The sequence below is a fragment of the Aotus nancymaae genome, unplaced genomic scaffold, assembly GCF_030222135.1.
Source record: "Aotus nancymaae isolate 86718 unplaced genomic scaffold, 86718_ANA_hifiasm-v0.15.2.pri h1tg000058l, whole genome shotgun sequence".
Classification (NCBI taxonomy): domain Eukaryota; kingdom Metazoa; phylum Chordata; class Mammalia; order Primates; family Aotidae; genus Aotus; species Aotus nancymaae.
This window is the reverse complement of record NW_026988472.1, coordinates 31549498-31574030: the sequence shown is the minus strand read 5'-3', so window position 1 is coordinate 31574030 and position 24533 is coordinate 31549498.

Below are 24533 nucleotides of genomic sequence, written 5' to 3'. Positions count from 1 at the left end.
TATAGTAATAAAAAAAATGGTGCTGGCATAAAAACAGACACATATACCAATGGAACAGAATAGAGAGCCCAGTAACAAATCTATGCATTATGTTCAACTGATTTTTGACAAAGATTCCAAAATCACTCCATAGGGAAGAGACAGTCACTTCAATAAATGATGTTTTGAAACGTGGATATCCACATGTGGAAGAATCTCACACTGTATACAAAAAAATCAACTCAAGGTGAATTAAAAGCTTAAATGTAAGACCTGAAACAGTAATCACTTTTCTACCAAGTTCTTAACCACCAGCAGCTACTGCATATTATACCTTACTTCTAACAAGTCAGAGTAGCAATTCTAATATCAATTTTACATCAAGACTCAGAGCAAGTGGTTTTGTTAAAAGAGTTTGCCTAGGGCAATCACCATACATTCTATGATTATTCATATTTTGGTGAGAAAAACTTTTAAAAAGTATATTATGATTACACAGATTTTAAATGTTTTCATCACATATAGGCACATATGTTTACACATCCACATAGTCCAGTATAAAAAGATGACAACATCCTATTTTAAAGTATGCTATTAGAATGTATTTGCATTTCCCGCAGTTTTCTCCCTTCATTTTGCACACATTACCAAATCAACACTTTGTAAAACCATTAAAATAATTTTACTAAATAAAAATCAAAACTGTATGAAACCATTAAAGTGTTATTAAGTGGAATGTTTTAGTCATTATAAATATATACTATGAAGAAACAGGTATTATGGACATTTTGTCTATAATTGACTGTTTTCACCTGGATTCTGCTGATCCTTTTTCTTCCCCTCTAGTATTACTCATGATTGTGCTGCTATGTACCTTTCCTCTCCTGTTGAAAACTTATAAGCCCATTCTAAAATATCAGTTCATTTATTAAGCTTTTTCTAATTTCTTCCATAAGAAATTCATTCATCTGTTTCCTTAGTAATTACTTCATATTGTGCTTGAGGTTATTGATTTTCTAACTGACTCCCTCACCAGATTTTGATTTGCCTTGTAGGTAGGCATCATTTCTTTTTTATATCTTTAGAACCTAATATAGTGCTACATATAGAGAAGATTAAGTAAATGTTTTTACAACTCATTCAAATTAATACTTCAATATTAATGCAAATTCAAAAATACTAACATGCATACAGACATTATATATGATTAAACTAAAATAAAACCTTTATTTCATCTTCTCCAGTTCTCCATAAGCAGCTTATGTCTGAATGGGAATATTTTCCTAGACTTCTAAAACCCATATGAGCTTTTCTTTTAATACATAATAACAGGCTATTATGTGAAGAGATTTTTATTTCAGTGATTTTATTCTTTCCTTATCTTAATGGAATATTCCTCAGAATTTTATTTTCCCTTTATCTATTAAGAAAATATTTTTTTAAGTTATATTAGCTCAACCTCACAACTTAGATGTATGAAAGTGGTTTGTGAGTATATTTTGAGGTGTTGCAAATTAAATGCATAATTTTAGATTGCTCAAACTAAAAGTTTCAAAATATTCTAAACCTAACACTAAGATATCATTATTCTAAATTTTAAATTTTATACCAGATTAGGTATTGTGGAGTAAATGAAGGCAAGATAACTTAATGTTCTACTAATGGCCACATAATAATATTTCTCTTCATTATAGAAAGTCCTTGTGGTTGGAAAATTAGTTTCATTTGAGTTTTACTTTTATATATATTTATTTATTTATTTTTTTTTTGAGACGGAGTTTCGCTCGTTACCCAGGCTGGAGTGCAATGGCGCGATCTCGGCTCACCGCAACCTCCGCCTCCTGGGTTCAGGCAATTCTCCTGCCTCAGCCTCCTGATATTTATTGTTATTTTTACTTTCTGAGGCAGGGTCTCACTTCAGTTGCTCAGGCTGTAGTGTAGTGGTGCAATCTCGGCTCACTGCAGCCTCAACCTCCCGGGCTCAGGTGATACTCCTATATCACCCTCCTAAGTAGTTGGGACTATAGGCATCCACCACCAAGCCCTGCTAATTGGATTTTTTTTTTTTTTTGTATTTTTAGTAGAGATGGGGTTTTGCCATTTTTCCAGGCTGGTCTTGAACTCCTGTAATTAAGCAATCCACCCACCTTGGCATTTACATTTTTTAATGAAGTATATTGTATATTGAGGAAATGGTTTGCTGACATTACACTACTAGATGTTCTTTGTAAACCAAGTTTGAGTCCCACAACTATTCTTTAATGTGGATGCCATATTACTGATGACAGCTGTCAGAAAGATTAAATAGCTGGATATCTATATCATAGGGTATCTTTAGTCTAAATTCTCTCAACATTTCTACTCACTTTATAAAATTTTTAATAAAAAATAGTTTAAATATATGCTATTTTCACAATAAAAATAATTTAGTTAATTGAAATATATAACATTCCATTTGTTATGGTTAATATCACTATAACAATTAAAAGCCAAAACCTACTATACAGTCAGCCCTCCAAATATGTGAGTTCCATATCCAAGGATTCAACCAACTATGGATCAAAAATATTTAAAAAAAATAAGAATAACAATATGAGAATAAAAGGTAATACTAGTAAAAAATACGGTATAACAACTATTTACATAGCACTTACATTGTATTAGGCTGTAACTAATCTAGAGATGATGTAAAGTATACAGGAGGATATGAATAAGTATGCAAATACTATGCCATTTTGTATCAGGGACTTGAGTATTTGGAAATTTTGGTATCAACATGGGGCCTGGAACCAATGCTCCATGGACACTGAAGGACGACTGTACTATAAACTGAAACAATTAAATGTGGCATATCAGATGCTTCTAAGACAAGGCTGGGAAGACTAGAGCTGAAGTTATAATATTTTTAAATATCACCATGATCTTGCTAAAATTCTGAAGACTATTAAACTAGTTTATGCAGACAGATACAATTATGCTGAAAGCAGAGATGTTGAAGTTAGATTATGTGGGTAAAAATTCTGCTCTTAATCCAGCAGTAACTCTTACTAGCTTGGCAATTTACTTAACCTTTCTCTGTTCCAGTTTGTTATGAAAAATAGGTGAGGATATATACAGTTTAGAACAGTACTTGACACATAGTGAACACTGTCTAAGAGCTGTTGACTATCATTTCCTTTTTCTTTAACTAGTTTGAGTCACTCATCCTCTCTTCCCCTTGCCTTTATCATAGTGGATTTTATAGCACACTGTACTTCTCCTTTAAAATATTCTTCAGAATTGTAGTCAGTAGATTCTGCAATAGAGGGTAGGCTATTTTTCCCTATAACTGGTACAAATAGAAAATAGAAATATATTCAACAATCCCTGGTTTTATCTTTTGTCCACTGCTTTTTCTCTTTACGTACGATTTTTTCCAGGAGGAGAGTTTCCAGTCTCCATTATTCACCACCATCTATATGCTAATCACATTCAAGTCTCTTCCTCTAGCAACAAGTTAATTTCAGAGCTTCAGGTGAAATATTCAATTTCCTGATGGACATATCCAAGATACACTCAATTTATCAAAAAACAATTAATCTATCTGAAACGTCCTTATTGCAGTTTCATTTATGGGGTAATATCCATTCTTAGCATATAACATAAGACATGTAATGATCCTGTTCTCCCTCCTGGCCCTCTGTGCCTTATGCCGAATTGCTTGCCCATGGTGCTTTGGCATGACACATGCTAGTTCTTGTTCCTATTTTCTTATAATTCTCTTCTCATCTAACATAATCTGATCTTTCTGACTTGTAGTTTCAAACACAATTGGGCCATTGTCTTTTCCTGAAACGATCATTGGTCATTATTAGTATGTACTTCTATTTTCCCACAATCTTTAAGTATTGCATATACACACAATATATATATACTGCGCATACAGTGTGTATGTTTATGTATTATATACACATATACAGTGTGTGTGTATGTATGTATATACATATATGTGTATATGTATATATTCATACAGTGTGTATGTATATGTATATATATACATATACATGTATATCTATCAACTGCAGTGTGTGTGTATGTGTATGTTATACTATCTATCAACTGCAGTATGTGTGTGTGTGTATGTGATACACATACACACACACACATACTGCAGTTGATAGATATACATACTGTATGAGCATTCTACTAAAGAAAGAAATTACAATATATCATATAGATTCAAGAACAAAACATGATTTATTCTTCTAGAATCTAAATCATAGGATTAGTATTACAAAGTGTACCTGTTGAGGAAGGGATCAACAAACTACCAGGCATCAATATAAACTGTGAGTCTACTTATCCATCAAACCTCAAAGAATCCAGAAAGAAAAGCTTAAATATAACATGGCACCAAGGAGGACCTGAGAGATTGATTTTGTATCTTTAGTAAAGGAGGTATGCACAAAAAATAAAGAAGAGTCCATGATTTTTCAGGCACAATGACATCATCAATTCATTATCTTTGCTCAATTAATGTGGTAGATCATTGGATTAGCAATTCTTGCTCAGTTAGTAAGAAGATGGGAAGCTAAGCAAGTGAAAATGGTAGAAGTTATTTGCTGTAATAAAAGAGGTGAAACCCCCACCTACCCACCTAACACACATAAGTACCGTATCGTTTTCAGTGCTGATGAAAAGCCCTCGCTAAAAATGCTGGAGCAAATAAAAATATTAAGAAAATCCCAGGCTTTTTGCAAAACCAGTTTATCATCCACTGCCAAGAATAACGAAGTAGTCATTGAAGCTCTTTACGCTGTGCTTCTCTCCTCCTTTCAGGCACCTGGGAGGCTGGCACTACCCTGCACCCTTTAAAGCTGGGTATGGCTATATGACTAGTTTCATCCAATTAAATATAAGGGAAAGAGATATGTCTCTATTTTAAGTGAAATCTTTATAAGCCAGTACATGATTCCCCACAATCCTTCATTTTAAGAGATTATGGAAACATTTTAGTTTGGAGCTCCTACCAGCCTATGTCCTTGAGGGGCTATGATGTGGAGAGTCCCTGCTAAATGGCCTCTGCAGTAGCTAAAAGTTTTGGTATGTTGAGCTTCTGAAGTTCCAGCTTGTACATCTTGATTTAATGTAAACACTATCGATAATATGGTACCACATATGGTTCACCTCATGAATGCTTTTGATAATTTTTAAAAAAATATTGTTATTTCTAAAATAGTTTAGCTTGTTTTGGGGAGATTTATCAATCAACAGAATTGACATGATTTTACAAATCAATTTATATATTGTAGTGAGTCTCACTTATTTGTTGTACATATGTTAATTCCACATGTCTGAAAAGTAGGCAGTTTTATTGTCAGTTGAATGGAAGAAATTTTCTCAGAGATAAAAAATATATTTGAAGACCTGTTTCCAACCTTTTGTTGATTCCTTAAATAAAATTAATTGCAATCATTAGTATAAGGAAAAAATATATACTTCCCTATTTTGTCTTTGAATTGGTGTGAATATAGCACATGCAGTAGTATAATGGAAGAAAATATTCAAAATAGATGAAAGAAAAATGAAGAATTATGTATATATGATACATTTTAATAGGCTGATATTAGAGTGTCTATATATAACCAATTCATCTTGGTCTCTAAAAAATTCCTTTTTATCTTGCATAGAAATAGCTCAATTATATATTCTAAAAAACAATCTACAGCATTTCAAGTATGTGGGATGCTTTCTCATGTTCTTTAATACATAAGGAAGAATTAGCATGTAAATAGGTAATTAAGAAAAGGCATAAAAGGCTATGATTGAAACTAATATATTTAGAATAAGAATAAAAATTTATTTTCCTATTTCTTGCAGCATAGAGAAATAACTAGGATAGAACATTTACATATCTGAGAAAGAAATCCTGAGGCTGTGAATTTGTAAGTTGTGTTTCCTTACAGCTTACAATTTCCCCTTTAAAACACAAAGAAAAAATTAAATGATCCCTTCAAAATCTCCATGAGACTGAACATACATTTGATGTGTAGCAAATGTCATTACATTGATAGGCAGATGCATGTGACTGGCTGTGCTCATTCACTCCATGTAGGACTTCCTTTCTTCCATACCTCATTCAGCTGTATTTAAATTTACTACTTTTCATGGATCCGCAGATAACAAAACCATGACTACTAAATCTATTAAACACTATAAGACCAAAGATAATAGTATAATATTTGTGGTTTATTCAAGGAATAAGAAATATTTTGATGTGATTATAGAATCTATGTAAATTATGGGTAATGCCATAAGTAAGGCCAGAAAGGAAGCTTGGAGCCAAATGATAATGGACTTTCAATGTTGTGATGGCTGCATTGTTTAATGGGGAGTCAATTATTTATAGTATTTCATTTATCTGTTTATTTGCTTTACACTGTAAAAGTGCTATGATGTTCTAGCACAGTGTGTAAAATAGACTACTTGGGTTTGGAGAAACTGGAGTCAGTTTTTGGCTAAGCCCAAAACTAAAATAAACTACGGAAGAAAATCAGAGCAAGGGTTACACTGAAGGAATTCTCTTGAAAGAGGCATACAGGAATTCTGTGGAGTGACTGAAATGTTTCATACCTTGATAGAGATTTGCATCTGTTTTGTATCTTCGGGGATCACACAAGTGTATGCTTTTGTCAAAACACATGGCACAGTACTTTTAAGATGTGTTCATTTTACTGTGTGTGATGCGGATTTTACCCCTAAAAATTTAAGACCTGAAAACAAATACTGAACTCTAGACAAAGATGTGCATGCTGATGTGTTTAGGGGCAAAATGACATCAAAATAAGATAGTTGATAGGTGGATGACATGGAGATAGATAGATATGTGATATGTAACAAATCACATAAAGAGGGCCAGGTGTAGTGGCTCAAGCCTGTAATCCTAACACTTTGGGAGGCTGAGGCAGGTGGATTGCCTGAGCTTAGCAGTTTGAGACCAGCCTGGGAAACATGGTGAAACCCCGTCTCTATAAAAATACAAAAAATTAGCCAGGCATAGTGGTGCTTGCCTGTTGTTCCAGCCACCTGGGAGGCTGAGGCATGAGAATCGCTTGAACCTGAGTGGCCTGGTGCCTCAGGGTGCAGTGAGCTGAGACTGGCCATTGCACTCCAGTCTGAGCGATAAAGCGAGTGAGACTGTCTCCAAAAAAAAAAAAAAAAGAAAGAGAAAAGAAAAAATTAAATAGAGCACATGAAGAAATATGTTAACAATTATAGAATCTAAGTGGTAGTTACCTGGCTATTTATAGTGCAAGTATTTCAAATTTTCTGAAAGTCTGGAAATTTTCATACTAAAATCTTGAGAAAAAATAATCCAGGTCAAATTGTGCAAAATACTGTGCAAGTGGCAAGAAGGACCACACCCTCACCTCAAAATAATTAGAAAAAATAGTTCAAATAGACACAAGTCTGAAAAAGGCTATATTTTTATAATAACAAGTCCCATTACAATCCTGGAATACTTTCTGATGATAAATATAGATTTGATGAAAAATACATAGCTAATATAACACAATGAGAAACATTACAAAATTTGCTGTATAAGATATATACTTCATACAAAACTATTTGTAGTTAAGTTGAACTAAATATTCATCAATTTACACCCTTGATGGGGTGGAAATGGGGATAGGATATAGTGACTTCTGATTATTCTAGAACAATACTAACTCCTGTCAGAAACATAAAAGGAAAAGAAAGATTCAGGTGACTTCAATGTAATCCTAGTTTCTGTGATAAAGGAATTCCTTTGGAATATTCTGTTTTCTCTTTATCCAGGTTGGGTAAATAGAATGCCTTTAAAAATGTCGCCATGCCTTACAAAATATATTTGATCAACTAGCTGGTTTATCGGAATATTTTTTTATTTTATGTACAGCATGATGTTTTTATACACATATACATAGTGAAATGATTACTACAGTCAAGCAAATTAGCATTTCCATCACCTTTACTGCATGTGTAGTCAAAGATCTAAAATCTACTCTCAGCATATTTCCAGTGTGCAATACAATACTCTTAATTATACTCCTCATTCTGTACATTAGATTCTACCATTTGTGATAACGTGGATAAATCTAGAGTATATTATACTAGGTGATAAAAGCAGACAGAAAAGGGAAAATACTGCATGATCTCACTTATATATGGAACCAAACAATTTAAATACATTAGATTATTCATATATATATATTTAAAATGTGTATATGTTATTGCCTTTATTAGAAGAATGCTCTTTGAAGACAAACCAGTTTCAAACATTTTGAAACTGGTGTTCTTTAGGGTTAATGCTAATTTTATGCAAATATTATAAAGAGTAAATATGAAGTATATTCTAACAATGACTGTAATTCAGAAGGAATTCATTTGTTAAGTATTAGGACTACTGCAGGAATTATTAAAAGGCAATTATTTTTTTAAATGTTACATTCATAAAACAAGTCTTATCATGTGTTAGGCTTATTTAGATTGAAACATTTACATTTTAAATTATCTGCATCATGCTGATCTTTGGAAAACCAATTAAGAGTATATCTGTTCCTAATATTGAACATGTGGAATGTGTATAAATTATACTACATTTCACACATTTTCTACCATATCGCTGCATTCCTAAAAAGTATTACTACCACTCTACCTCTACTTGCGCTTATTTGGAATGGATTCAGATATTTCAGGTAGAATTTCAAAAAGCATTAGCTTTGACCTTCCTCATTCTGGTCTCTGAAAAGCTGAAATATTTCATCTGGTAATTTTAAGCCGTTGATCCTCTTTCAAAAATCTCAAAAGAAACATATGGCAAAATTACATTGAACAAGCTTTCCACTTCATCACCTCATCAGAAATTGAAACAGAACATTAGGAATTCAGCCAAGAGTTGCCATCCAAAGGCCACACTTTCTGTATGCTGACTCAACTCCGGCATTAATTATGGGAGCGTATGATGGTTACTGATATATCTTTAGAACATCCAGAAATTGCTTGAGAAAATATAGTAAATTATCCTTGTCAAATTTAGAACAGGTACGCAAATCTTTTTGAAAGGGAAAATGTAAGTGAGTTAAGGAAAAACATCCTCTAATCAGACTCGGATTTAACTTTCAAGTGTGTAGTGCAGCTATACAGTTTTTTAAAAAGTAACATATGATATTTGATGATTTTATTTCATTGGAACTTTAACAAATACATATTGCATTTATTTAAGAAATGTTTAATAGTCATAGTTCAGCTCTTTCAATCTCAGTGGTTATTAATTATATTCGGTATGAGTTTTATGGGTTTGAATAATCTCCAGTAAAAATGAATGTAAATATGCACTTCAAATAATATTTTATTTAAATATGATGTCCAATAAGAGGAAATCAGCAGCAGAAAGTTAGCTACAATTATTTCCTTATTACTGACAAGTCAAAGACAAATGGGCTAAGGAGAGATAGAATGAATGTAGCCACAGCCACACAACCTGGTAATATTTGATGTAATTTCTAGGTCTAAAAATTCCTTTTGTTTAATACTTTCTATTTCTTTCTTCATTATTGTCTTCTTTATTTAAACATATTTATAATAACTTTTAAATTCTTTGTGAATTTTATCATCTCTGTCAATTATGAATCTTAACTAATTTTTTCCTAGTTATGAACCATATTTTCCTGCTACATGCATGTTTAGTAATTGTGGTAATGATGGAAATTATGAATATTAATGTTGTCAACTATCTAGATTTTGTTGTTTTCTTTGAAAGACTACTGAATTTCGTTTTAGATATTTATGTACTTGTTTATCAGCACTTTCTTGTTGAGATGTTTTTCTAAGCTTTGTTAGGATGGGTCTAGGTTAGCTTTTATTCCAGGGCTAGGATACACTTCCTCCTATAATGTGGCCTTTCTGGGGTCTCTACTGAACACTCAGAGTGATCAGTAATGATGTCCAAACTTCATGTAAACTTTGGAACTTGTTCAGTTTATAGCTTCTAATAGCTGTTCCCTGTCTGACCGTATGGAATCTCGCCTTATGCATATGACACTTATTTAGCCAAATATTCAAGATGACCCCAATTCTCATCTATAAGCCTCATTCAGTGCAGAACTTTCTCTATCTGACAAATTGCAGCCATCTTAGCCTTCAAAACTTTTATCTCTGTCTCTTAAATCTGGAAAGTCCATTGTTCTCAGGTTGGGATCACTTTCCCTCTGCCAGAGTCCAGTTAACAGCCTCTGCGAAAAATCTAGGGCTATTACAGGGTTCACCTCATTCCTTTCCTTCCTTTAGAGATACTGCACTGTTCGTTTTCCAAGTCTGAAAAGAGTATTTTCATATATGTTGTCTATTTTTCAAGTTGTTCCAAGTAGGGTATAATTTTACTATCAGTTATTCTGCCATGATCATAAGTGAAAGTGCTCTATCTGTGATTTTTAAAACTTTCTAGAGACTTCAGATGTGCATTCAGAGTTGAGTATTTATGTTCAAGTTGAAATTTACCAACTTAGTAGTACATATCTGAATGAGTTCTATTGAATACACAATCATCTTATGCAAATTAGATTTGTCACATATTCAAATTATCTATAACTTTACATGAACATTTATCAACTTGAAACTCCACTATCCTTTGGTCCAATATGTCCTGCATTCTATTAATTTATTACTAAATGCACAGGTAATCTAGTTTCTATCCATCAGAGTATGTATCAATTTTTAGTTATAAACATTTGATTTTCATGCATCACTGAATAACTTGAAAATAATTGTTACATAAAATTTTGTTCTGATTTGATGCCAGTGAAATTTGCCTTGGAAAATAGCATGAGAATCCAACTTCTAAACCAGTTGTTGACAAACTATAGCCCTAAAACCAAAACGAAATCAGATCCATTATTTGATTTTATAAATAAAGGTTTTTTGGAACAGAGCCACACTCTTCCATTTATGTATGATCTATGGCTGCTTTCATGCTACAATAGCAGAGTGAGTAGTGAGACAGAGACCATATGGTCCCCAAAGTCTGAAATGTTTATTATCTAGCTCTTTATAGGAAAAAAAAAATTGTCAACCTCTGCTCTAATCTATTTGAGTACTGTTCTTGTTCAATAGATTGTCAGCTAATGCTACAAATATACTTTAACTCTTTATTATTTAGTACACAACAGCATAGTAAATATAGAGAGATACTATTGGCCCAGCTTCCCTTGTCTCCCTAAGTTTCATGGAAGCATTCTAGAAGGGGCATACAAGTGTGAAAGGAGATAACAAATAACAATAAAAACCCTCATTGAGTGTTAGGAGCAGTCATTCAACTTCTCTAAACTACATCCTCATCTGTGGAACACAGCTAGTATTTATCAAATTAACCAGGAGTATTTGTAAACATTTAAGAAAATGCAAATACGTCATATTGTATTACATTATATTTATAAATGATGCATAAAATATGTCAAAACTGGGCAAAATACAACAAAGATGACACATATTAAGAAGGCAATGACCAAAGGTAAAATGGTGATGTATAATACAATTATTACATCTACTGCCTGTAAGTTGGGCTTGACTTAGAGGTAAAAAAAAATTCTAAAATTTGTTAATCCCCACAAAGCAATGACCAAGAATCAGATTTAAAAACTCTAAGCAAAGTCACAAACATAAGAATCACTAATTGTCTACAACATGCATACTGTATTATCAAAATATCTTTTTCTCTTATGCTTATATTATCCTGGAAGAAACAGTGAACTACTGAAAGAACTAAAACTAACAAACTATGCTCTAATTAAAATGAGTTTAAAATAAAACCCAATTTTGTAGAGCATTTAAAAATTTATAATAAATTTTGTTTTCTCTTCTTCATACAGATATTTTTAAAAAATCAAATTTGTATCTTCAGTAATATTAAAATGAAAACATATCTGATTGACAGCAAATTAAATCATGTAACAGGCTTTCAAATATCCTTGTCATAATGAGCCTAACAAAGTAATCAGGCCACCGCTACAAATCTAAAATTATAATTTATATTAAGAAACTGCAAATATATGTTCATTGTATATTTGCATTTTAATACAGTTAATTATTATATTCCTTTTATTTCACTTGAGAGATTCAGTGTACCAGATACTGCACTATGCTCTGTAGGAATGGTCTTATAATGATTTATTACCCATTATTGACATGTAGTTTATTGCAGGTCTTAAAGAAGTTGCTATGGATATACTCAACTTGCTGATTGAAGGACTCTACTGTGTGTCTGGCAATGGGATTGGTGATGGAGATACATCATTTAGCAAGACATTTGTATTGCCTAACCTCATGGAGCTTAGAGTCTATAGTTTTATTGATCTAAAGGCACTGGAGATGTCCATTCCCACTCTTTATGACACTTTCCAAAGGTCCTGTTAGGAAAGTAAGTGGAGTTGGTTATAGTGAGCTCTCCTCTCCTCTGCCATTATACTTTATTGTCAGTCACCCCTTATTATCACTGGTTTTATTGTATTGAGAAATGAAAACTCATCCTCTTTTTAAAAAATATTGAGACTCCTCTGATTCTGTAAAAGCGAAATTTTCCTGCCTTAATTATAAACTCTAAACTATGAAGTAAAATATAGGAATGCACCAAAATACTCATTTTTATAAAAACATGAAGTATTTGGAAAAATGAAAAGAAGTTAACATTTATGTGATACTGACCTCTATCTTTCAGTGAAGTGATACAGGCATAACAGCAGTGAACTGATAACATACCAATTTCCCAGTCCAAGTACGTTATTTCCCACAAATAGAAATCTTCATTACAAACCATTTCTGAAACTTTTCTACATTTAAATGAAGGGATGGTCTGCTTCCAAAACTCAGTGTTTCTCTGGGAAGCCTATCAAACACAGGACAATGGTGATGGGGTTTTCCCAATAAATAAATAAATACATTTTTACTTATACCATGGTTAAAAATATGTATATGATATATGAACTCTATTTTTTGAAAAATTTCTTTTAACATGGCATTTTCTATTATAACAATCCTACAAATATGTACAATTGTCCTTCTTTTTACATTAGGTTTATCTAACTTTATAATTCAAAACAGTCTCAGAAAGAAAACAAGATTGGATTTAAATTAAAATTGCACAACTATTGCTACCTTAAACTGAAGGTGAGGTACTTGGGTACAATTTCTGCTAAAGGACTCACTAGTGACCTAGAAAACATTGGCATAACCATTATTTTGATGATATCCCCAGTTTTAGAAAAATAGGAGTTCCAACATCTATCAGCTGTCTGTATAAGGATTTCTCTTGAAAGGCTTTCCACTGTATATTTTTCCAAGGTAAAGACATCTGAGAAAAACGATGGTTGTCTGTAAATTTTAAAAAGTCAAATGCAGGCCAAGAATTTCATCCTGCTGTAATAGGTTCAAATGCAACTGTCTAGTCACATATGTAAATGATTGGAATTTTTTTCGTCATAAAATAGAGTACAACATATTATTATTACAAATAATCTAGCTTAAGGGGCTATATTTTCACCAGACATAAATAGAAAATTAAGTTACTTCCCAGTATTATATATTGCTTATTGCCTGATGAAAATGTACAAATGTAATCAATAATGGAGCCAGGGTTATATTTCCTGAAATGGAACAATGGGAAAAAGAAAATGGAGGTGTTGTGTTATCCTCAAAAGGTTTTATTCTGATTCATAAGAGTTTTTAGATAATTAAATGTAAAGCTAAATTTTTCAACATAATTTATAAAATGATAATCCACAAAAGCGTATATTCCTTAAACTGGCATGATTTTTCCACTCATCTAACATTGTCAGTCCAGTTTTACAATCCTTCTTCCACAATACCCATTGACAAAACAATTATTTAAATTGACTCTATTCAGTGGAATATTGTTTTTTTCCTTTATTTTTCTTCATATTACCTGACTTTACTACCTGACTTTAGAGTCTAGAGTGATGATGTTTCAAATGTGATTCTCCATCATTTTAAACTGGTTTCAAAGATCTTAGTAAAGAATAATTAGATTATAACATTTTTATTTCACGCTGTTTGACTTTTACATATTTGGAAACTCACAAACAAGGTAAATTCACACATTTGATAAATAAATAACATGCTCTCAGGATAGGATACAATCAAAAAATATCATTTCCCAGAAAACTTTCCCAACTATTTTTTATAAAATTAACAAATATTATGAATAAAATGATCACCCAAATGTAGAAATAAACAATTTATGTAAAGACTAAGATCCTTAAAAGAAATGCCAAATTTGTTCATCAGTGCTAAAATTGTTACTGAATATTAAATTTTGATAAGTTTAAATGTCACTAACTTTCTAACCTTTAAAATGTATTACTTACATAACTTCAGGAAGAATTTAGGTTTTATATTTTAACCCTATGTCTGTTATTGATTTAATTTAAACAAATTTCAATACAGTGTTACAATGCAGTGCTCTATTTCTCATTATTCTGTCAAATAACCAAATAGAGAATTACTACATCTTGTATGTTGCTTATCTAAAGATCAGCATGTAAAAATTGTTTGTTCCTTCAAAGAACAGAGAGAGAATCCATTTGGATATAAACACGAAGGCCAGTTACTTAAGATAAAATAGTGTTTGGGTTCAGGCGTGGTGGCTCACGCCTGTAATCCAGCACTTTGGGAGGCCGAGGTGGGCCGATCACCTGAGGTTGGGAGTTGGAGACAAGCCTGACCAACATAAAGAAACACAGCTCTACCAAAAATACAAAAAGTTAGCCAGGTGTGGTGGCACATGCCTGTAATCCCAGCTACTCCGGAGGCTGGGCAGGAGAATCACTTGAAGCTGGGAGGCAAATGTGGTGGTGAGCCGAGATCAGTCCATTGTACTCAAGCCGGGGCAACAAGAGAGAAACTCCATCTCATAAAAAAAAAAAAATAGTGTTTGGTTTTCTCTGGAATAAGTTCAGAAAAGAAATGTAGGCTTTATAAATCTGGTATACTACAACAACTCTTCAGAGAGAGAGTGGGAGAGAGAACATTCTTTTCATTGAACATCTTATGGACAAATAAATGCTTTGGGAAATCTATGTATATTTATACTGCATATCAAAAAATGAAAGATCATTTATCACATATTTATAATATGCCACTGTTATCATAATGGAAATATTTTTGACACTTTTCATTTGTTGAATAAACTCTTCTTTATTTGGAAACCAAGGAACTCGTAAAGGTAAAAAGACAAGAAACAACATTTTACTTATTTTTGTATATTTTGCATGCTAACTCTTATTCATTCTAATATATTGAGTTGAGGAACCAGACAATAAAATGGATTCAATAAAACCAAACAGAAATTTTCTAAGATATATGATTAGAATAAATATGTTTGCAACCCAATCTCTACTATGTATATAAAATATATGTATACTGTCCATTAAACATCATAATTAAAATCATGAGCTCCAGGCATTACAAGAATCAAAAGTAAGTATGGTTTCAGATTGGAGTGTTTTAAATACCTTCTAATTAAATGAAAATTTATACTCTTTGGGTGTTCATTCAATTCTCCAAATATTTATTTATTTAACCAACCAATCAACCAATGTTTGAACATCTACTATGTGTTACAAGCAATAAAAGGTACAAGATAAACACTGATAGCTAAGAAACTGTGTTGTCTCTCCATATGCTGAGTCAAACAGGTCTCAATGTGATTATGGGTTCTACAAATGATAACAAATACAAAAGGGGCAAGTGGAAGCTCAACTCTTCTTGAAAAGTTGAGAATACCTTCATATAAATGCCATTGTGGACATGACTTCACCCTTAAAACTGCACAGGTGTGTGCCAGGTAGAAAAATTCCTGGTAAACAAATGAAGTAGTATGAACACTGACATGGCTATGTGAAAGACAATGGCTTGAAACCTAAACATGAGTTTGGAGAGTTTGTCTAGGATGCAGATCATGGAGGAACTGTTCAAGGCAACAGGAGCCACAAATGGGTTTTAAGGTAAAGTACTTCGAACAGACTCATTTTTTGAAGGACCAAGGTAGTGTGATTGTGACTGATGAATCCTAATGATTTCAGTTTGGAGGCAGTGTGACAAGTTAGGAAACCATTAAAACATTCTAGGTAAAAGTGAATGAACAGGTAGAATCAGGCAACAGTGGTGGAACTGGCAAGAAGCACATATGTTTTAAAATGCTTAGGAGTATGAATAAAGGAAACTGTTCACTGACTCAATGTTAAAAGAAGGAATTGAGGATGCCTCTTAGATTTTTAATTTCCCAAACTAGCACCTTGCTTAACTATCCTTGGTAAATTGGAATTGACTTTTTAAATGCTGGGTCAGTTCTTTGTACACAAACTCCTGCCAAAATAATTACTGTTGTAGAATACAGTGCTATTTTTCCAAAATATTCTCATCCCAATCCCATAACTCCTTGGAATATATGAAATATAACAATATGTTCTTTAAAAAGTTTTATAAATCATAGATCCCATTGTTGCTCTACCTCCATTTCTTCCTGCCTAAGAAGTTCTAGGGATTCAGGGCCTTCTCAAGGAAAAAGATAGAACCACAATAAGGTAGCATACACAAGCTTTACTTGGACGACACTTTGACAGGTTTTCATGTGGAGGAAGTCCCTCACAGCAAGAGACTCTGCAGAGGCTTCTGTTCAGAGAGTGAGGAAAGCAAGGAAACTTCTAGGGGAAAGAGGGATCAGAGAGGGGGGTTACAGGTCTACGCACTGTCACTTAGTCACAAGACGAAGAGTCTCTGGGTCAGAGATCTTCAGAGAGCAACATCAGCTTGGAGTCTTTATAGCCCTGGGGTTTATATCTTATCTACGGCTAGCAGATGCTGGGCATAGTTTCACTAGGTATGGAAAGCAGGAAAACTGTAATTAGCTAAAAATTTGCTTTTTTGGTCTATGCATAAAAATATTGAATGTACAAAAATTTGAGTTTGGTGCCCATGGGGTTTGAAATAATTAGACTCGGTCTGCTTTTTTAAAAAGTAAAAGTAAATAAATAAACTCTAGGGGCCTGTATACAGAGGTCTATTTTTGTCTTATTTATGTAACACACTAAATATATGCTAATATGAGGTTTTCTCTATAAGGTTACAGTGTGTAGATATGTGGGTATTCTATCTGAGATTTTTCCACACTTTACTGCACACTTTCTGTGATCCAAATCCATATCCCTCAGAAATCTATCTGGACATTACAATTTATTAATTCACATGTACATTCATTCAGCAGAAATATGCATATATATGTATATATATGCCAAGCACTTTTTTAGATGATGTCATAAGAGACTACAAAACTTAGTTCCTGCTTTCAGTGAATCCTGATGTTGACCAAAGTTTAACACACAAACAAATACATTAAACAGCTAGATAGTATCAAGTAGTTCAAAGGTAAAACAGGGTCACTGACAGGAATTCAAAGAATTGCCTAGCATGCTACTTTAGAGGTACGGTCAGAAATGGACTCTGAAAAGGTGCCACTTAAGGCTGAGAGAAAAATGATAAAAAATAGGCAAGAGATGCTACACTTTATGTGCTGAATTGATTCACTTATATGGTTTTTAGTGTTGGTGCACTACATGAATTCAGGGCCAGTTAGGGTAATAGAGCCATGGCTGTTGAAGGATGTGAACATGAAGGCAGTGATACTTCGGAAGAACAATCCAATGGATTCTAAGCCTAATGCCTTCATTGTCTTCAAGCCTGACTGCTTATGGTAAAGACTTATGGGAATGGTTTTCATGTACATGAGAAAAATGGATTTAGCCTCATGGCTGTGCCATAATTGCAGGCCTGTGCAATGTATATAAAGCAGCATATTGTTGACCTGATAGACCAGCCATTTTTTTCCCATGGCTAGAGATGTACATGAAATAATTTTTAATTATGCTGATAGTCCACCATATATAGAAGGTGAACACAATGTAAGTGGTACACACAGTGGAAGTGATGCTTGGAATACCCAGTCAATGATTACTTAGGCACTTTCACTGCAGTCAACCTGGGGTCTTAAATAACAGGACAATACTGAAAGGTCATAAAATGCTCGGGAAGAAAGGCATTCTTAGTAGCTTGAGAAAATTGGTATTCCTTTAGGCTGTAAGGAAAAGATGAAGTATCACTATACTCAAATGATACACTAGTTACTCTTCTCAGGACTGGTGAGGTACATTACCTCAGGTATGTTGTGGTCATCGTCCAGCCAGGGTTGAACAATCTTACCAAAGAGGAAATGACTATGGGGATGATAAATCCAATGCATTTTAGCGCAAGCAACTTCACTGCTATCAAGTTGGGAAGCAAAAGTGCACCGTTACAACAAAAGGTATCATGCATTTTGAGGAGAAAAGTTTTAGCCTGATGGTCTTAATGATCCTTTGGATTTCAGAGGAATACTTGAAACTGTACTGCATTGAACTGATAGACCACCCATTCTTCCCAGATCTGTACACAAACTCAGGACCAGGTTTAGCATTATTCAGCATGTGTTATAGGATATGAACATACAAAGTGATACTTAGGAAGATCGATGTAATAGATATAAAAACTGGCATTTTCATTGCCATCAAGCCAGGCTGCATTCAGTGGAGTGTTTAACAAGACAGATGTCAAACATCTGACCACAAGGGATTCAGATCCATAAGCATAACATTCATTCTGACCTGAGAGGAACAACAGAAATAGCACCATAATGACATGATCTACTATCCATCCTTCCCAGTGCTGGTGAAGTACATCCAGTGGAATGTAAAGAGTCAGATGTTAGAAATCTAAACAGAAAGGTGTCGAATTCATGGACATATCATTTTTATGACATGTGAGAAGAAACACAAATAGCACTATATTGACTTGATAGACTCATCATTCTTCCCATGGCTGGTGAAGTACATGTCTAGCAGGTGCTGAAGGAGGTGAACATGGGTAGATGATGCTTGGGAAGAACAACCCAATGGATTATAAATCATGCACATTCATTGCCATCAAACTGGGCTATGTCTAGCAGGGCATTATGGGTGAAATCACTAAGCATTTTGAACAGAAGGGATACTGATTCATGTCCGTGACATTGCTTCAAAACTGTGATGAACACCTGAAGCAGCAGTATGATAACCTGGTAGATTAGCCATTTTTCCTAGTCCTGATGTACTACATTAACTTAGAGTTAGTTGTATTCATTGTCCAACAGTTGCTGAAGAATGTCTAAAGAGCTAAAATAATGCTTTAAATGACCAATTCGCAATTTTCCCAGAGCTGATTAAATAAATAAACTCAAGGACTTTTGTGGCCATTGGCCAACAGGAATGAAAAGCAGTAAACACAGGACAAGTCATGTTTCAGAAGAAAACATTTGGTGTGTGCTTCCTTGACGTGGCCGCCAGGGCCCATGAAATGAATGGAATGTAGGGAGTACTGCAGCAGTGCAGAGATGGAGGAAATCTAGACATGTTTCTTTTGTACCTTCTCAGGTACAAAATGCCAACAAGAACTATTCTGTCAGCAAGAGAGACAGAGACTACAGATGGCTATGGGATAGATTCCCTAGTGGGAGGGCCCTGAACATAGCTGGCAAGTGAGACTGATGCTGGTAGCCCTGGGAGCTACAAAGGAGTCTTGACAGGAATAGACACTGACTCTAGAGTGGGCTTTGCTTATCCAGTGGACGATTCAAATGCTTAGAGTGTCATTAAAAAAAAAACAAACAAACAAAAAACAGAACAAAAGATATTACATGGATTTGGACAGTTGATGGTCATTTCTTCAGACCAAGGAATATACTGCACATCTCATAATGTCCAACAATGTGCAGAGAGATTCCTCCTCAGTGTAATAGTTTAATAGAGTAATAGAATAGGGAGTTAAAACATTGGTTGTCTAAAACTGGGAGAGATGAAAGCATTCAGGGCTACCTTGTATGCCTTCATGAGTGTGTGCTGACACTCAATATGAGTGGGACTAAAGGATTGTCTTCACTAGGTTTTTTCTGTTTTTCTGGTTGACCTGTGGAAGAGGAAGAGGGGAAGATGCTGCTATGACTATGCAATTCTTGCCAAGGGAGGAGTACACTGGTATAACGAGTATAATTTTTTCTTTCTTCCCCAAATCACCTCAAAAATTTTTTTTCTCCTCTACCTGATGCAGTGGTGCTAGGACAAGGGCTGCAATGACAAGTACTGGAACCTGGGATGATTTTTATCCAAGAAACTGGAAAAATGTTTTTAAACCTTATGGCAGAATTTCTAAGGGCCTAAGGGGGAATGGATTGTGCCTTCATCCCCATCTAGCAAAACTGGGACTAAAAGTGAATGCAGCTATATTGCCTGGTGGTAAAAATAGCTCACCAGCTCTGCACCTACATAACTTTGTCCTTTTTGAATAGGAATTAACTAAGGAGGAAGTACTTGCTAGGCTAGTATTGCTGCCTGCAATATAAACCAGCACACACAGTGGCAATTCTAGTGTTCCTTCCAAACGTGAAAAAGTTTGAGAATTAATGGAGAGAAGGAGAAATAATAGCTGAGGATAAAAAAAGAATAAATGATTTATAAATTGGGAAAATCAAACATTACATTAACACCCTGAAAGCGGCTCAGAGCAAGAGATTGCATTGTCTCTTAGCTCAACTTTAACAGATGCCTGAATGGATGAAGCTGTTTGCCAACACCACTCCTGCTTTTGGAACCTGACAAGAGTGAAAGAAAGCTTGCAAACCTGAGTGGCCTCACCACGGGAGACAATAAAACAATCTGATTGTCTGGACTAAGTATTAATGATTAAATGGGATTCTAGTAATATGGCAGTCTCTTTCGAGTTGTATGCCCTTCTGATGTAAGGAATTCTCTGGGTTCAAAGACTGGTGATATTGGGAAATATGTTTTGGTGTTTGTCCCTGTTTCCCAGCATACAACTCCTAAAATCCTTGGAATCTCCAAAGTGCTGTCTTTTTGTATGCTAATGTTGACTGGTAGCTTCAGGATGGGGACAGTTACTGGAAAGACAAAGGCATGATTAAAGGGTTGGGATTTTCAGCCCCTCCCCACAACCTCTGGGAACTGAAGGCAAATTGATCATCAATGGCCAATGGTTTAATTAATCATGCCTACATAATGAAGCCTCCATAAAAACCCAAGAGACAAGTTCCGAGAGCTTCCAGAGAGCTGAATATGTGGAGTTTCCTTGGGGGTGGTGCTTCCAGGAAGGGCATGGAAACTCACTCTGTGCCTCTTCCCCCATTCCAAGCCCTATGCATCTCCTCAGCTGTACCATTTGTAATATTCTTTACAGTAAACCGGTAAAACCTTTTTTAAAGGCCAGGCCCAGTGACTCACACCTGTAAAGCCAGCACTTTGGGAAGCCAAGGCAGGTTCACTTGAGCCTCCGAGTTTGAGGCTGCAGTGAGCTATGATCATATCATTGCAACAGAGTGATCAAACATGGGGAAAAAAACATAAATTCAACCTGAGCCAGGCACCTTCATTGCCTTCAAGCTTGTCAGCTTAGGGTGGAAATTTAGAAGACAGGATGTCAAGTGCTTTGAGAAAAAAGGATTCGGCCTCAATAAAATTCCTACAGGACTATGACAAACTCTGAAGCAGCACTACATTGATGTGATACAACAGTCACTGTTCCAAAGCAGATGAAGGACAAAAACAAAAGACCAGTTCTAGTGACTGTTCAACAGACCATGTAGGGGATGACAAAAAGGTTAGTGGCACTTGGGGTGAGTAATTCAATGGATTCTCTTTAAGGCCTTATCATATCCATCAAACTGGGAGGTATACAACAGAGGGTTACAAGAAATGTCACCAGGCACACTCAGCAGAAGTGATTCAGATACATGGGGAGAATGTGACTTTGGGACTTTGAGGAATACCAGAAGCAAACATAAATTGAAATAAAAGACTGTACAGTCTTCTGAGGAATAGTATATTACATGAATTCATAACTGATTATAGCCTGTGTGAAACATCAATAAAAGGAATTGAATACAGGCCAAGTGAAGCTTAAGGAGAGCTACAGAGCAATGTAATCCAAGCAACATTATTGTCATTGGCCATACTCCAATCAGAAAAGTGTTACAGGAGAGTTCTTCAGGTGCTTTATGCGAGCTGATTCACCATAATGAATCCTGTGTTTTTTTTTAGCCTCTGAGAAAAACCAGAAGAATCTTGATATGTTTGTCCCCTCCAAATCTCATGTTGAAATGTGATCTCCAATGTTGGAGGTAAGGCCTGGTGGAAAGTGCCAGGATCATAGGGGTGGATCCCTTATGAATGTCTTGGTGCTGAAATGAGTGAGTTCTCACCCTCTTAGTTACCAAGAGATCTGGCTTTTATGAAGAGCCTGGCCCTTCCTCTCTTTTGCTCCCTCTCCTGCTATGTGACATGCCTGCTCCCCGTTGGTCCTCACCTAACGCAGATGCTGGTGCCACACTTCCTGTACAATCTACAGAATCATGAAACGAAATAAGCTTCTTGACTTTATAAATTACCCAGCCTTAGGTATTCCTCTCTAGCAGGGCAAAACAGACTATTACAAAGCTCTACCATAACATGATACACAGCCATTATTCCAAAGACTGGTAAAGAACATTAACTACCTAATGAATGTGGGCATGGTCAAGTAGCAGGTGATGTATTTGGACACAGTGTTAGTAAAGCCTGGGGAGATTTTTTGAATGAATTCAAACCCAGGTACATTCCTTTCAATTAAATGGCATTGCATCCAGTATAACACAATAGAGCAAGTATTCAGTGCTGAAAAGGATAGATTCACTGACATAACATCGTTAGAGACAGTAAGGGAAATCTGAAGCAGCCCTACTCTGAAATGAAACATTGCATAATTTTCCAAGGACTGGTGAGTGACTGATAATTTAGGGCTAGATTCTAAAAACAGCAATTTAAATGCCTTAAATGTGCATGAAATGCAATCTGGCCTTAAAGAAGAGGTCATCCAGCTTCCTGAGGACAATAGCAGTCTCATGAGCAAATAATATTTTCTAAAGCACATGAAAACCCTTAAATAAGCAATTCATTGACTCAAAAAGAAGCCATTAACTACTACCTAGAAATAAATAACTTTCGTGAAAAGTCTAGCATCAATTTAAATAGGTGAGCACATGAGAATAATTTTTTCATAAAAAATAATCTGCACAAAGACACTGACATCTTCCTAATGCACACCTATGAAGCTTCCACTTTTTTGTTCATTCTTGGCCTACAGAAAATACAGGCAAATGGTGACAATCAGCTCAGAAAAGAGTGAAAATTGGGCTGAAAATCTGGAGTGAACACAGCTGAACTGTAAGCCAGAAAATGTAATAGGCATGAGACTAAACTTACTGAACAGGTTTTACAAAAGAAATTCAAGCATCACATAAGAGGACAACCCAGAGGAGTTTGTAAAGTACTCTTAATACAATCAGCTCCAAGATTACTGTACTCACGCCAAACAATTTCCAAGAAGGTCAACTGCAAAGATTCCACAGAAGGCACTCTGAGTGACTTCCAGCACACTGGGCAGGCAATGGGAAAAGACCCCAGACATCATAAACCACCCTTACAAGCACAGTAGGATCCTCCTGTGCTTAACATGCTTTCTAATGCATGGTATACCCCTAAAACATCCAGTGTGCATTAAATACAAGCCACGTTTTTGTTCAAGACCTGACAGTAATTATAAAGAGTGACTGTGGTGCCTCACCCCTGAGGAATTGAAAACATTGTAGACACAGAGCAAGCTTCCAGTGCCAGGAACCAAGGAACCTTCCAGTGATCAACATGATGCCCTGGGAGGCAAGACAGTCCTGACACACAAGAAAAATAATTTGAACATACTGAAAACCCCAAACAGGAAGCTAGGCCTGGGACCCTCAGCATGGTGTGCTGATTGCCATCAAAACAAGCATAATACACAAGGGAAATAAACACAGGGGAGTTCAAAAGGCATTACCCAAAGGAGCAATCAGCCTCACAGATATGCCATTTTAATCTGGTCATCATGGAATGACCTTTCACTCCCCTATTGTAAATGGGGGAACAACCTGGTAAGTGAGAGTCACATCTTACACACCTTCCACCAGAATGACCGTAAGCATTCCTGACAGGGTTGCACGCATGCCAAGCAATCAAAAACACTGCCTATTCAAAAGTTTCCAAAAGGAAAACAACAAAAAATAAGGCGCCCCAAGCAGCACCTGGTAAAAAGACAGACAATGGAGACCAATCCGAGAATTCACCATCTAACTTTTGAAACAGAGTAGGATCCTCCCGGGCTTACCATTCTGTAATGCACTTTATAGCCCCCAAAAGCAAATATGCATTGAAAAGAAGACACCGCTGGTCCCAAATCTAGACAATAATTGTCATAAGTGCCCCAGGGTGTGGCATTCCTGAGGAACTGAAGGCTGAGTGAACAGGGAGCGAGTTTCTAAAGCCAGACACAGAGCAACCTTTCAGTGACCATTTTGGGACCCTGTAAGGGAAGAGGGT